The 15,918-nt window shown below is 43.1% G+C and overlaps 1 protein-coding gene across 3 annotated transcripts in view; it reads left to right on the forward strand.

Moving 5' to 3' along the window:
* The first annotated feature begins 889 nt into the window (after positions 1 to 889).
* The window catches only part of BMAL1 (basic helix-loop-helix ARNT like 1), a 45,439-nt gene continuing 30,410 nt past the window's right edge, over positions 890 to 15,918 (forward strand). For 2 of the 3 annotated variants that reach the window (XM_060275555.2, XM_088667576.1), the window contains exons 1-2: positions 890 to 1,070; positions 14,433 to 14,769. The gene's annotated coding sequence lies outside the window, so the exon portion shown is untranslated. The remainder of the gene's footprint in view (positions 1,071 to 14,432; positions 14,770 to 15,918) is intronic. The other variant, XM_035118718.3, reaches the window with a different exon arrangement.

Here is a 15,918-nt window from a genome sequence, read left to right on the forward strand (position 1 = left end):
GCGATGGATGGGGACGTTTTCACAGCGCACGTTGGGTCCAGGATGCGGAGTTGCACAAGGCTGCGCAAAGGAGGCTTTTTTGCGATCAGCAAATTATTTTTTCCATGGGGGTATTCCGTGTTCATAACATTAACTTACGTCGGCGATTCCCTCGGGCGGAGCGGGAAGTCAATAACGCTCTAGCACCAGAAGCAGGATCTGCCCAAGATGAGCGGAGGCTGCTCGGGTGACCTGACGGGCACTAAGTGGCGGGCAACCTTGGCCGCCGTTTGGCACAGGCGCGAGAGGGCGCCGAGAGCAGGAAGCCGCGCGCCATCCCCCAGGGGAGGGGGGCCTCCCCGCGAGGAGCGAAAACGCGCAGAGGCAGCGAAATCTCCGAGAGGAAAAACAGACGCCGCTGTCTCCGCCCCGCTAACGGCCACTGGCTGCCTCGCTCTGACGACAGCGCCGCTCGCTCGCAGGGGAGGCTGGGGCCCGCGCTCGGCGCTACAGCAAGGAGACATCCGGGTCCCACCCGTCCCAAACAGTCACTTACGCAACCGTTAAGCGGAGCAACAACAGGCCGGCGGCGGCAAAGAGCGCGCGTGCGAGGGGCTCTCTTTCCACACAGCCTTGCTCCTCCTTCCTCTTCTCCCCCGCTCTCCCCCCCTCGCTTCCCCACCGCCTCGCAAGTTACAGCCCTTTAAACAGGCGGGAGGAACAAGAGCGTTGATCCCCGTTCCGACGCGTTTCTCTCTTCGGCCGGTGCTGCCGATTGGGCGGCCGGGGCGGAGGGCGGGACGGCGAAGCCTCTCCTCGGCTGCCCATTGGGCGTCGTGCCCGCGTAGCTTTGTCCCGCGATTGGTCGGGAGGCGGGCTGGGGCTTGGTGCGGGGGGAGAAGCCATTGGCTGGAAAGTAGGTTAGTGGTGCGACGTTCAGTGGCAAGCCAGGCGGAAAGTAGGTCAGGTATAGGGGGTGCTCGCGCCGGGCGTCGCTTGTGTTGCCATACCGCGCGCCGTTGTGGGGGCCGCGCACTGTCACCCCCACGCACCTCCCCCCCCCCACTCGCCGCCGTCGCCCTTCTGAAACGGTGAGGAACGGGACCGGGGGAGCGCTTCCCTTCCGCAGTCAGGCTGGGGAGGAGGGCAGAGATGGAGGTGGCGAGGGAGGGGAACGGGAGAGCGGAGCTGGTGGAGGAGATTCCTGCTCGGTGACTTCAGTGCGGGGAAGCGGGGGATCCCTGCCGGCGAAATGGGGAGCCCCTCTCGGCTCCTGTCAGGTGTGGGGAGAGGTGGCTCTCCTTCCTGCTGCGCTGCTGCCCTCTGTGTGTTGTTACCCGTGGGTGGGAGTGCGCAGAAAGCGCGTATCTGGGTGCATGTGTGAAAACTGTCTCACGCATTCGAGGGCGCTTATGCCCGAGACTTTTCCGGGGCGCGCGGGTTGCCCAACAGATTAAACGCAGCTACTCCTCTGGATGAGGACCTGATGTACTTTTCCTCCTCCTCAGGGCCTCCGGGTCTGTTCAGTGGAGAGGGAGAAGGGGGCTCGCATGCACACGCGGGGAAATTATCCCCTTTCCCTGTGTCTCTTGTGTCTTATTTCTGGGATATTTGCTAAGGAACGATAAGGAAACGGGATTAGATTGTCTTCATCTGGACCAGAGAGCAGGGAGCAGAGTCTGTTTACCTACGGCTGTCCTGTTAACAAAACAACAGAAAACCTACATACATGCAATGTTACTTGGGTGGTATTTTGGACAGAGGTTTTTACAAACAAAAATTCAGTGGACAGGGTGGGAATTGTATTGGCATTGTAAATCCACAGACCACCCTCTTCTTGTTATTTTAGAAACAAAGTTGTGGTCAGTTGAGCAACTAGTAAGGCCTTAGTAACTGACCTTAATTTTAAAATATAACTCATGCAAACTTAGAGGCAAAACTTGGGAGACAAAAGATGAATGGGCCTTGTGTTTCTGGGAGGATAAAGCTGACTTGCAGTGGGACTTACTCCCTGGTAATTATACATAAGATCACAATCTTATTTCCTTTTCCTGGGTTCTTGTTCTTTTAGTGGAGATGTCATATGTATTTCTTAATACACTGTTTTGTACTTCAGATTTATGACCAAGCCAAATAATTATGTGTTGGGTAAAATTATTTGTCCTGCTCATAAATCTGAACTAGATACTATGATTGTTCAATAAAGATAGCATTTGTGTCTTCTTTCTTGCTCTTATTGAGTTTGTTTCCATCAAGCATATTACACTCTTAAAAATCTTGTATTTTGTCTCATTTTAAGCAATACCAAATCACTCTCTTGCTACAATGTTGCTGTCCTTCTTAATGCATGGTGATATATTTGTCAGGTAGCCCCTGAACATAGGAGGATTTACTCAAAGTCACTCTTAAGTAAAGTTTGAATAGACCTTGGTGTAAAAAAGCAAAATCCCAAATGTATTGTAATGGTCAAGAAACAGTACCGAGAGAGGACATTAAAATGCTTGATTGGGAAAAGGGCAAATAGTTTTGTAAGTGATTGGTGAGTTAACTTTGTAGTTATTAATGAAGTTTCCATAGCTCACTAGTAGGGCATTTGCTTGGCATGCAGAATCTCCAAGTAGGGTTGGGAATGTCAGAAGTCTGAAACCTTGGAAACCCACTGCCAGTCAGTATAGAGGATACTGAGCTGGATGACCAATGGTCTGATTCAGTATAAGACAGCTTCCTAGATCAGAGTGATGTTTAAGAGCACAATCCACTCTTCATCAGGGGTGGATAACTGGTGGCCTTCCATATGTTGCTGGACTATAACTACCATCATCCTTGACCATCAGCCATGCTGGCTGAGGCTGATCAAGTTGTAGTCCACAGGTTCTCCACCCCTGTTCTACATGTTATTTGTGAGTAAGTCCTACTGTGTCCAGTGGAGCTCACTCAAAGTGTATTTAGGATTGCAGCCTATATATTCATACATGATAACCTGTTGACTGAAAACCAACTAGTGTATGCACCACCATGCAATAGGAGTATGTTGCATTGTTCACATCATCTCTGCTGGGGGATTCTGGGCCTATTAAATTGAGTCAGTAGTGGATATAATGGCCATTTCCTAACCTTCAGTGGCTATGTTAATTTAGTTTCCCTGTTTCCCTGAACAAAGTGAGCTCCTTGATTCCAAACTTTGATCAAAATCAGCATTTGTGTTGTGCTGGTTGCTTATTCCAGCAATTAGAGCAATCAGAAGAGATATGGAAGGTGCTTACAAATTGTTCAGCCAATGCAGTGCCATTAATGTGACATCCTGAGTTCATGTAATAGATGTGGGCTGGTGGAATTTCCTTGCTGCTATTCAGAATATATTTGTAAACAAGGCTAGATGACAGCTCTAGCTCTGGCTTTGCACCATGGGAAGTACACATCAAGCATGCACATAATACTGTAATTGTAGTTCTTTGTGCACTTACTTGCTGCATTGAACTTTGTGGGACTTTAATGTACGAGTAAAAATGTGTAGGCTGTTGTAAAAAAAAACAAATTTGAGTTAATATTTTTAAAAGGCATGGTGGGAAAAGGGGGTAGGAGTTACTGCTTTAAACAAATGAAACAAACCAGTGCTGCACCAGCCCTCTAGTGCTTTAGCAGCATGGAGAAGAGCACACAGCCACAAAGGGTCTGCATTTCCAAAAATAGCATGCATATGGGTCAGGAGCCATGGTCTTGTCACTTAATGCCACAGGCTCTATCCAGCGAGTGCTCACCATGTTTTAACAGCCACTTCCTTTGCAGCATTCACAGTAGCAATAAGTGTGCTTGCTTGGAGGAGGATCACTTCCCCAGCAACAAAAATATTTTGAGTACTGTACTAAAAAATCACAAACAGAAATATTACCTTGAGCATAGTTCCCATGCAACAAATTAGTCACACATATATTTTGCTGTAAATTGATCACCTAAGAGATAACTGGGTGCATTGAAACCAACAGAAATTACTTCCAAGAAAGTGTGTTCAGAACTAGGTTGCCAATGAAAGAGGATAATTCTAATACTTCAGATAAACTGTTACTTGATGTAGCTGTAATGGTCTAAAAATAAATTATTTTATTTGGTTTGAGAACCTACCCGGTAGTAAACTCCAAAATGATAGCCATAAATGATGCCCTTAAATTAAACAGAGTAGAGAAGGTAAAAATACCACAGTTAAAAATGCTGCGTTTATAAAACTCTTCATGCTTTCTGCATGCTTAACCATAGTTTCTGGGTGACAACCCAAACAGAAAATGCTACAGTCCTTTTGAAATAATGGCTTTGGGAAGGATAGAGTTCTGTATTGTGGGGCATTCTAGAACTGGAGTATATCCTATTACTGCCTTGCATGGTATTTTTTCAAGTTTCAAGACCATGTGGGAAGAGCCAGCTATGTAAGGACCAAATCATGAAAGTCATATTTACTTGAACTAAGTACAGAATTAGAAGCCTAATGGTGTGTTTCACTAGGTGTCCACAAAATTGATCCTGTGCCTTACAAGTTGTTTTTGAACACACACACACACACACACACACACACAGAGAGAGAGAGAGAGAGAGAGAGAGAGAGAGAGAGAGAGAGAGAGAGAGAGAGAGAGAGAGAGAGATGGCATGACCTAGTGATCCTCATAGGGAGTTTATTGAGCCTTCCAACCCCCTTACTACTCCCTGAACTCCATGTGAGGTCCTTTGGTCCTAGAGAGGAGCAGATCTCTTGATAACCTCATGGGAAATGTTATTCAAGGCACCTCTCAAATGTACATAAGTATATTTCCAGTATTTAAAGAGCTAGAAAGTTTTCATGTGGGTAAGGGTCCAAATTAAGAAAGTGGGGAAGAAACAGTCAATGCTTTAGAATAGTCCCTATATTACTTCACAATGTACTTTACCAACTCCCAGGATAAACAAATAACTAATTGTGTCCTGTAAGTGATAGAAAAGTGTTACAAGCCACATTTAGTTTAATTTTTTTTTGCCTTTTTGATTTTGTTGGAAAGCAGAGAGCAATAGAATACAGTTATCTAGATTTTTGGTAGTGCATGCTAACTTGATAGAAATTAAGCCCATTTGCTATAAAGGTATGCTGTGGTAATTCTAATAAATTCTTTGAATAGAAAATATGGGTAATATTTATTTATTCTGTAATCAAATTTTAAAGTTTGGCCTACTGCTGTATAATTTAGGTGGCCACAAGTTCTGTAAAATTATCATTTTTTGAGTCAAGCATTCTGGAAGGTATTGAACATTAAATTTAAGCCCTTATATTTATGTAACGATACTTACAGGGTATGAAAGGTCCCCTTTACCTTTTTATAGGGTATGTATGTAGATTGGAAATACCCCTTCTGTCATGCTCCACTAACAACCACAGTGCCATTGGCTATTGTAAAGATGCAACCTTTGTTCCCCTTACCAGAATATCCTACTGCATAATAGTTTTACAAGGTACATTTAAAGCATCTTCCAGCCTAGGTCAGTGACTTGATGTACTAAATGAGATGTATAAATGGTCACACATACAAAGATTAAGTGATTCCCACCCCCTACCTGCAAAATGATAGGAAAGTAACCTCCTACTGAGATAAATGGAAAAATCGAGCAATTTCCTCCATTTCCTTCCATTGATTTGTGTGGGTATATATTTAATGTGGTAATATTGCCACTGGTGTTTACCTTCTTTTTCTATACAGAATGCCTGGAGCTCATTTTTTCATCATCCCCACCACACACACATTGTTATGGGTTCCAGCATTTCTCCCCACAGCTCTCTTAAGATGTGAGTTGATGCTGGCTTGTGTTTCATCTCATTCTCACCAAGTGGTGGGGGACCACCCCAGGTTGGCAACATATTAGCTTGGTGCACATGAACTTGCAGAGAAAGACAAAGTTATGGCAAATGCCATTTGGCTACCAAGTCATTCTTCAGGGTTAAGAAACACTTTTGGGTTATTTGTTTGGAGAGGGAAGGTGTGCTGGTTAAACAAAAAGACTTGCCTTGCTTGTGAACTGACTTAATTTTTCACCTCTTACTAAATGTACGCAGAACAACAGGAGAATGTATAGCACAGAACCGAACACATGTGTTGCAAGTGGAAAACCACAGAGACAATTTCTGGCATTTATCTCTGGTTGTATGGATGGAAAAGACTTGTGCTTGAGACCTTAAAGACTTATCAGCTAGTCAGCATAGACACATGGACTTGGATTGATGAAGGTTTGGTATAAGGCAGCCTCATTTATTCAGTGAGAGAATCTCTGTATGGTCCCTATTGCATTTTTCTAACCTGTTTTCCATTTTCTCCAACTACTTCTAATGTAGCATACACTTGACAATAAAAAATACTCAATATACCGTATATATTCTTCTCTTTGGAACTTTGTTATACTTAAACAGTTTATAATGGAAAAGGAAAACCCTCTGATATCTAATAATTGAGTCTCAATAACGTGATACCTAGGATCCCTAAAAAGCAGAGCAAAAATGTTTGTGACCTTTGCTGTAAACCTAAAGGAGAACGTCATCCCCTTTGCGCTGCTTTGGGCAACGAGTAATACCTAAAATGAGCTTTGAACTCCTTTAGCACTGTCAGACTCTTGGCTGTCCTCCAACAGTGAAGCAACTAACATGAAGAGCAGTAAAACTTGTTGATAAATTATCCCTCTTTCCTGCTTTGTTCTTATAAATAAGCCAGCGTGTAATTCTGAGTTAATTGTGTATGGAAAGATCATTTTAGGGGGAAAAGGAGACACTTCCAGGTCATCTTTTCTCACCTACGATGGCAATGAGTATTAGTTGGCATCCACGAACTTGGTAACCTTTTCAGCTTCCTGCTATTTGAGAAGTTTGGTATTAAGAGACTCAACAGCCAAGAGATGTTTCGAAGTCAGCTGCAGGAGCTGGAACAACTTGTGATGTTGGTGTGATGCCACACTGTAGTGTGTTGGGTTAATTTCTAGTAGGAATGGTGCCAGTGGGCTACTCCTACAGCAAACAATATTGCCTGTCAACGGCATATCCTAGTCTAAAGATCTTGTAACTCCATTCACAACTCACTGAAGCTTATTCACACTCTAGTATACACACTAACAGCCTGATCCTAGTTACAGGTAGGTAGCCATGTTGGTCTGACATAGTCGAAACAAAATTAAAAAAAATTCCTTCCAGTAGCACCTTAGAGACCAACTAAGTTTGTCATTGGTATAAGCTTTCATGTGCATACACACTTCTTCAGATACCTGATCCTGTGTGTGAATGCTGAAAAGAAAATCCTATTGATTTCAGTGATACCCTCAGGTAATTTTGTAGTCTTGAATGGTGAGGATTATTGATGGCATTGGAACTTGTTTTCTAATCAGTGCTTAGGTTACCAATCTTAGGTTCCAGTCCTGGGTACTTTTAATACATCAATGTGATTGATTGATTTAAAAGCATTTCTAGACTACATCATATTTTAAAAGTTTCCTAAGTGGTATATGAAAACTGTATAAAAAGAAAAAGAAAAACCAATATAATAAAACAGAATCAGGTAAACACAGGAACTTAATAGCACAATCCAACCTTATGTATAAATGAAAGCCTGGGCAAAAAGATACGCCTTCACAAAACATCTGAAGCAATTAATATATGGCAGGGGGAAGAGCATTCCATAGTGCAGGGGCAATGGTAGAAAATGCCCATTTTCTGGCCACCGCCCTGTGATAGGATATAATTTCCCTAGGTGATATAAGTGATTACAGGTCTATATAGGGCAGCCGATCAGGTTACTTGGTCCCAAGCTGTGTAGAGCTTTATATGTTAGTAACAATATCTTGGAACGTGGCTGGTAGCTGTTCTATCCCTCAGCGCAGCTTTAATATGTTTGTGTCTAGTTGCTCTGCTCAGCAACCTGGCTGCAGCTTTTAAACCAGTCTTGAAGGAAGCTCCACTTAGAGCACAATTCAGTAGTCCCATCACAAGGTTATCAATGCATGGATCATGGTGCTAGTTACAGGTAGGTAGCTGTGTTGGTCTGAGTCGAAACAAAACAAAAAAAATCCTTCAGTAGCACCTTAAAGACCAACTAAGTTTTTATTTTGGTATGAGTTTTCGTGTGCATGCACACTACATCAGATACACTGAAACAGAAGTAACCAGACACTTATGTATATTCAGAGGGTGGGGGTGATGGGAATGGGTGATGGGCTGATAGGAGTGGTAAACCTGTAGATGACTGTCAACGACTGTTAATGACTGCAATTGGTCTTGCGGGGGAAAAGCAAAGGCTGAGGTGCTAAGGAAAGCTTGATCATGTATAATGAGATAAGAATCCTATGTCTCTGTTCATACCAGGTGGCTCCATGGTTTAAAGCTTGCTAAAGCTTGCTAAATCTTCAGGCATTATCTGAGATGTTTCTGAAAGTGGGTTTGCTCTGCCTATATCGATGTCTACAATTATTTTTCCTTTTAATATTTGCTGGTAAGCCTATATTGCTTACCATTTAAACATGGATTCTTACAAAAGCCCACTAAACCTGCAGCCCTGCTTGTGTTCTTAGGGCAAGATCTAACATTGTACTAGCAGACCTTCCCTTCCCTCTTCTTCCCCCATGCCTTCAATGTGCTCCACAGGTTTTGACAACTCCTGAAGCAAATTTTAGGGGCATACATGGTGGGGGAAGGAGAGGAAGGGTCAGTCCCATCTGAACAAGTGAAGATCCATAATGCAAGTGGGCAGCCAATATTTCATATCACCCTTATATCACTCTCCACTCCAGAAATCCAAGTCTGACTTGGGTATAGCTACTTCTGCATTTTGGTAAACACAAATATTGTGCCCTCTGTCTGTAGCAAACTTTTATTTTCCTTTTTGTACCCCTGAAAAATAAGGTTAAGACAATGGCCTGGAACTGATACAGCACTGAATATGTATGGGTTATGTGCTGCCTTCTGATCCTCTGATGAAGGATTGCAAATTGATCTCTGTCAGAATCCCTGAGAAATTGTACTTCATAAGTTATCAAGTACTTCACAATCTGAAGACGCAGGTTGGCATCAAGTAATGGACTGGTTGCAGCCTCCGTTACAAGCTGACTGAGATATCAGAAGGCAGCCTTCCCAGCCTGTTGGTCTACAGCTTCCATTGTCCCTGACCATTGGCCATACTGGCTAGGGATGATGGCAGTTGTAGTCCAAAATATCTGAAGAGTTGTCCTAAGACAACATTCCACAAACTGCTTCATCCTGGGAATTAAATCAGTTTACTCCCATTGATTTGAGCGGGACTACTCTAAACTAGATGTTGCTTGGATTTCTATCCAGTTGGGTTTACTGCATAGGAAGCCTGTTTAGGATTGAAGCCTAAATTTGTACAGGTAGGAGAATTAAACTTTTTAGAGTTGTTTGTTGTTGGTTTTTTTGCACAGAACGCACATCTGTAATATTTTTTAATTTTGCTTTGCTTTGATGTGACATTTGTTCCACGTAAGCAGTACTGTCAGTTCCCATATGTTCTTGGCGCAGTGCATTTTAAATTGGTACATGTAAGCACTCATGTTTCAGTAAGTGAAAGGTACCGTAGTTAATAACTTCTTAAGGACGGGAGTAGACTTTAGTTTCAAAAAGAAAACCTGGAAACTACATTCAACCTCATTCTCTGCTGCAGCCTGTCAATCTGATTTCTGAATTGTCTAGTGCATCTTTGCCTTAGTTAATTTGCTTAGCGGAGAGGTTGGGATATAGGATGGCAGCTCCAGTCCTTCTACACACACACACACACACACACACCACACACACCGGATTTCCCTCTCTTTCTCTTTTTCTGTCTCCCCATGTGGAGAGCCCTACGGGCATCTGATGGCTCATTGATGAATAAGTTTTAGATTAGAAAGACCTATGGCTTGATCCCATAAGACATTGCCTATATTTTTAGGTAGTACCAATGGATCTGTGCAGGTTTCAATTTGCAAATCGTAGAAATCCAGGCCAAGTTGCAACATTAACATATACTGTATGCAGCCCCTGATGTTTGAAACTCCTCTGTTTGGAAAGGGCCATGGGTAGAGCACAGGCTTTGCATAGTACAATTCCTGGGATTGCCAGGATAAGGGAGCAGGTGAGGCACAGGGGAAGTCTGCCTTTGGAGATCTGTTCCCAATCAGAGCAGATTGTATTGGATTAGGTGAAGCAACAGTCTGATTTTGTATAGGGCAGTATTTTCCATTATAATGACCTATTTGGGTAAAGGGTGTATAAAATTGATAGCTCATTAAAAAAAACAAAAACACCAGAAATGAGAGGTAGGGTCATCTATAGCAAGCTTGAAAATTAGTTTTTGATATTGCCTGAAGTTGAAGGGTGTTTTGTTTTTTTTAATCATCGCAATGGTATGAATAATATCCACTGCCAAATGGTGACTTGCCACAGTAGGTTTAGAAATGCCCAGACAGCAACTGCTCACATTATGAGACTTTTACTCACATTTCTGCATAGGATCTGGAATCCAGGGAACTGTTAAAAACTCTCCTTACAGCCTACACAGCTACTACAGTAAGTGGTTGCCCATGTAATTGTGTGTGCCTGCACAAGGGTGGGAAACCCCAGACTCTCTGTCTAGCCTTTGGGGCTCTCCCCATGCTACACCCCATTTCCAGCATTGTTTTCATCGTCCTGGAGTGTTTGTGCCTGGCTGGAATGTGTACTTGGAACATTATAAAGACTGTTGCTTGCCTGGGTAGAGGGTTGTTATTGTTTAGTCGTTTAGTCGTGTCCGACTCTTCGTGACCCCATGGACCAGAGCACGCCAGGCACTCCTGTCTTGCACTGCCTCCCGCAGTTTGGTCAAACTCATGTTCGTAGCTTCGAGAACACTATCCAACCATCTCGTCCTCTGTCGTCCCCTTCTCCTAGTGCCCTCAATCTTTCCCAACATCAGGGTCTTTTCCAAGGATTCTTCTCTTCTCATGAGGTGGCCAAAGTATTGGAGCCTCAGCTTCAGGATCTGTCCTTCCAGGGAGCACTCAGGGCTGATTTCCTTAAGAATGGATAGGTTTGATCTTCTAGCAGTCCATGGGACTCTCAAGAGTCTCCTCCAGCACCATAATTCAAAAGCATCAATTCTTCGGTGATCAGCCTTCTTTATGGTCCAGCTCTCACTTCCATACATCACTACTGGGAAAACCATAGCTTTAACTATACGGACCTTTGTTGGCAAGGTGATGTCTCTGCTTTTTAAGATGCTGTCTAGGTTTGTCATTGCTTTTCTCCCAAGAAGCAGGCGTCTTCTAATTTCGTGACTGCTGTCACCATCTGCAGTGATCAAGGAGCCCAAGAAAGTAAAATCTCTCACTGCCTCCATTTCTTCCCCTTCTATTTGCCAGGAGGTGATGGGACCAGTGGCCATGATCGTGGTTTTTTTGATGTTGAGCTTCAGACCATATTTTGCGCTCTCCTCTTTCACCCTCATTAAAAGGTTCTTTAATTCCTCCTCGCTTTCTGCCATCAAGGTTGTGTCATCTGCATATCTGAGGTTGTTGATATTTCTTCCGGCAATCTTAATTCCGGCTTGGGATTCATCTAGTCCAGCCTTTCGCATGATGAATTCTGCATATAAGTTAAATAAGCAGGGAGACAATATACAACCTTGTCGTACTCCTTTCCCAATTTTGAACCAATCAGTTGTTCCATATCCAGTTCTAACTGTAGCTTCTTGCCCCACATAGAGATTTCTCAGGAGACAGATGAGGTGATCAGGCACTCCCATTTCTTTAAGAACTTGCCATAGTTTGCTGTGGTCGACACAGTCAAAGGCTTTTGCATAGTCAATGAAGCAGAAGTAGACGTTTTTCTGGAACTCTCTAGCTTTCTCCATAATCCAGCGCATGTTTGCTATTTGGTCTCTGGTTCCTCTGCCCTTTCGAAATCCAGCTTGCACTTCTGGGAGTTCTCGGTCCACATACTGCCTAAGTCTGCCTTGTAGAATTTTAAGCATAACCTTGCTAGCGTGTGAAATGAGCGCAATTGTGCGGTAGTTGGAGCATTCTTTGGCACTGCCCTTCTTTGGAATTGGGATGTAGAGGGTATAAAGAGGTATGTGTAGAAACCAGTGTATTTTACACAGGTCAAATGTCTGTTAATTACTCCACCCACTCTTACCTTTGTCACTGTCCACCACAGGCATGCAACCTTGGAAGATTGCCCAGAAGGGAATGCAGCCTTTGTTCCTAAAAGGTTCCCACCCCAGCAGTAAATCCAGCATTTGTTGAACTCTTACCTGCTTTTGCCCAGAGTGTCTCTTTTCTGGCATAGGCCTCATGTCATTCTAAGGCTGCAATCTTAAGCATGCATTATACCTGATGCATGGTTGTAATCCTAAGCATACTTGCTTGAAATTAAACCCTGCAGGAATCAGTGGTTTCCAGACATAGTAAAAGTTGCATACTTGATCCCTTGGAGGACATTCTATTAACTGAACAATGGTGGACAGGCTTCATTCAAGGATTTATGTTCTTTGACTCTTCCATATTCAAGTGATTTCTCTAAATAACGTTGTGCATAAAGCACATGTTTTAGGATAAGTGATTGTGGCAGGTCACTAATTCAGATTCTTCAGGAAATATAGTTTGTTTTGGTAACTGACAAGTAATGTGAATGTTGAACACAGAAATATGTGTGTATGTCTATCCTGTTATTATGTGTGGTGTAAAAAAAATTGTGAGGATCAATGCTGCCTTTGCCAACTTGGTACCCCATGTGATGTTTTGAACTACAGCTCCCATCAGACCTATTCAGTAGAGCCAAGCAGGCTGGCGCTGGTGGGACTTATAGTTCAAGACATCTGGGAGGCACAAGGTTAGTGAAGGATGGCTGGCCAGATGTACAATAATGGTTTATGTTTAAAACTAAGATTTCAGAATATCTTCCCCTAGGTGAATAGGAAGCTCTATTTGATGTTCACAAGGTCCATAATTTATAACTGTAGATTAGAACGAGACCTTTTCCAAGGTTTTTAGCTTAGGGTGTTGTTTACATACACAGGAAAAGTCAAAGTGCAATCCTTAGCAGCTATACTAGCAAGTAAGACTAAATGAAAATTTCCTCTGATTATACATGCCTGGATCACGCTGCATGCATCCCTTTAAAATGTACCAAAAGCATCATGGTGGTCCTGCCTTTACAGTGATTGTTATGCAGCTTGAAATATATGTAAAGCTTGGGGTACATGTTTTGCTCACAGTGCACCTCTGTGAATCCTTACCAAAATACATAAATGATATGGGAAGATGTTATAGAAGCTAATGTCAAACTATGAGCCAGGAGGTTGGTTTGGTTGAACACTTAACTGTAGAACTCGAACCACACCCCCTGGTTTGGATGCAGTGCATGTTAAGGGAAAGTGGGAGTAAAAGCTTTCAAAATCCTCCCCCCTTTGATGAGTCTGGGAGGAGGCTAGTTTTGTTCATGTCTCATTGAACCATGGTTCAGTGTAACAACTCAATGTGGTTAAGTGTATTATAGACACTTGTTTCTTTTATAATCAATCCCACACTTTTTGGATAACATGAGAAACAAATGTACAGAATATGCAAATGTGAAATGTAGGGTGATAGATTTTTTTTTACTACAGTTAAGGAAAAATATATAGTAAATTGGGACCTTTGCAAAAATAATAATTTTCTAGTAAATTCTGTAATTCTCTAATAAATACTGTAAATCAGAGCACAGATGTTTACGTTCTCTAAATTTGTTTTGTTGCCCCATCAAATCTGGGTCTTATAATATGCTAGAGTTGACACAAGTATTTTCACAATTACATGAAGTGCATGCGGTTCATATGATTGTGTCCCTGTGTGATGAAATGGACCATTTTGAGGGCAGGCGAGGCGGAAAACAAATATAGAAAATAGTTGCCGATGGCTAATGTCAATGGCTAATGGAACTTTGTGTAGGCATGCAGGCAAATGAAAAATGTAATGAGCTGGTTAGCAAGATCATTGCCTACTAAGAACATTTGATGAAGTCTTTCTGCGTGTCCCATCACCACCTACTGAGGTACAGTTGGCAGGGATGTGCAAGAATCTCTTATGCCATCAAGAATGTGGAATTCCTTGCCTTGGGAGGTTTGTTTGGCTTTTACAATCTTTTGATTTGGTAGCCTAAGGTAGAGGCAGTGCAGGTGCCAGTATTGCTCTTGAAGTACTAAAACAGATATTTGCTAGCCACATAGCTCAGAGCTGCACTAAAAATCAGAATGGGTGTCTAGAACTGTAAATTGTCTGATAGCTGCTTAAAGATCTGCTTGTACTACTTGCAATAATGTATGGGGTTGTGATTTGTAGCCAGTTGGATAAAAAAGAGCACTTGCTCCTTTTTTAAGCTTTCTTGTGTTTATAATTCCTTGACTGTGATTCTTAACTATGCCCTTGGACTTGTTCATATCTTTCTAAACCTATAGGTAAAGGTAAAGGGACCCCTGACCGTTAGGTCCATTCCTGACCGACTCTGGGGTTGCGGTGCTCATCTCGCGTGGCGGAGAGCTTCCAGGTCATGTGGCCAGCATGACAAAGCCGCTTCTGGCGAACCAGAGCAGCCCACGGAAACGCCGTTTACCTTCCCGCCGGAGCAGTACCTATTTATCTACTCGTGCTTTCGAACTGCTAGGTTGGCAGGAGCTGGGACCGAGCAACAGGAGCTCACCCCGTCACGGGGATTCGAACCACCAACCTTCTGATCAGCAAGCCCTAGGCTCTGTGGTTTAACCCACAGCGCCACCCGCATCTCCTAGCCTATAGGTAGGTCAGATTTAATATGGCCGGAATGCTAACCAGGGGTCAGCAAACTTTTTCACCAGGTGGCTGGTCCACTGTCCCTCAGACCTTGTGGGGGGCCGGACTATATTTTGGAAAAAAATATGAACGAATTCCTATGCCCCACAAATAACCCAGAGATGCATTTTAAATAAAAGGACACATTCTACTCATGTAAAAACACCAGGCAGGCCCCCACAAATAACCCAGAGATGCATTTTAAATAAAATGACACATTCTACTCATGTAAAAACATGCTGATTCCCGGACCATCCATGGGCCGGATTTAGAAGGCGATTGGGCCGCATCCGGCCCCCAGGCCTTAGTTTGGGGACCCTTTTCTAGGCGATCAACTCAGCTGCTATGGAAAGATGCCAGAGCTTTGAGTGAAGTTCAGTATACTATGAAAATGTGTATTCAACCTCAATGTGTATATATTTTATGTAATTGCAGGCCTTTCATTCATTAACATTTCCTATTGTTTATTGGGGGGGGGGTTACTTTATTATTTTGGTGAGCCATGAGCCAAGTTATAGCTACCCACTGAGAGAAGTCATTTTAACATGCCATATCTCAGAATTTTATAATGTCTTTTTGGTGACTCAGACATGCTTCATTCTGGGAGGGGCAGTCTTAGCATCCATTTTAAACCCCCTCCCCCCCAAAAAACCCCATTACTGTACATGTTGGCAGGCATTGGGAAAGGATCATATGCACCACCCTCCAGTGATAAGGGTACATTCACCAACTTGTAGGCCAGCTCGATCCTACTCGCCTAGCAGCCCACTATGGATGGACAAATCCATGTCCAAGCCTGATTGATTAATTGAGAAGTCTATGGGGGGGGGGTCATATATGGTTGTATAATGAAATCAACTGCATATCTATCTGGACAAAATATGATGAAACATCCATAATAATGGTTTTCATGGATACTTCTCTGTTGTGCAACAACTTAATATAGACGCTGACCCATCCCATTCCAAGGGGTCAGAAAAGATGTTGTCCCATTGCAATCTCACTTTAAGCAAAAGCATTCATTGAAACAGTCTCCTCTCTCCTTTGAACAAACTATGTTTAAAAGTGGGAGGGAAGATGCTTCAAAAAGCACCTTTGCAAAGGGCTTTAAAACAC

Source organism: Zootoca vivipara, chromosome 1, assembly GCF_965207765.1.
Source record: "Zootoca vivipara chromosome 1, rZooViv2.hap1.1, whole genome shotgun sequence".
In the NCBI taxonomy this organism is placed as follows: domain Eukaryota; kingdom Metazoa; phylum Chordata; class Lepidosauria; order Squamata; family Lacertidae; genus Zootoca; species Zootoca vivipara.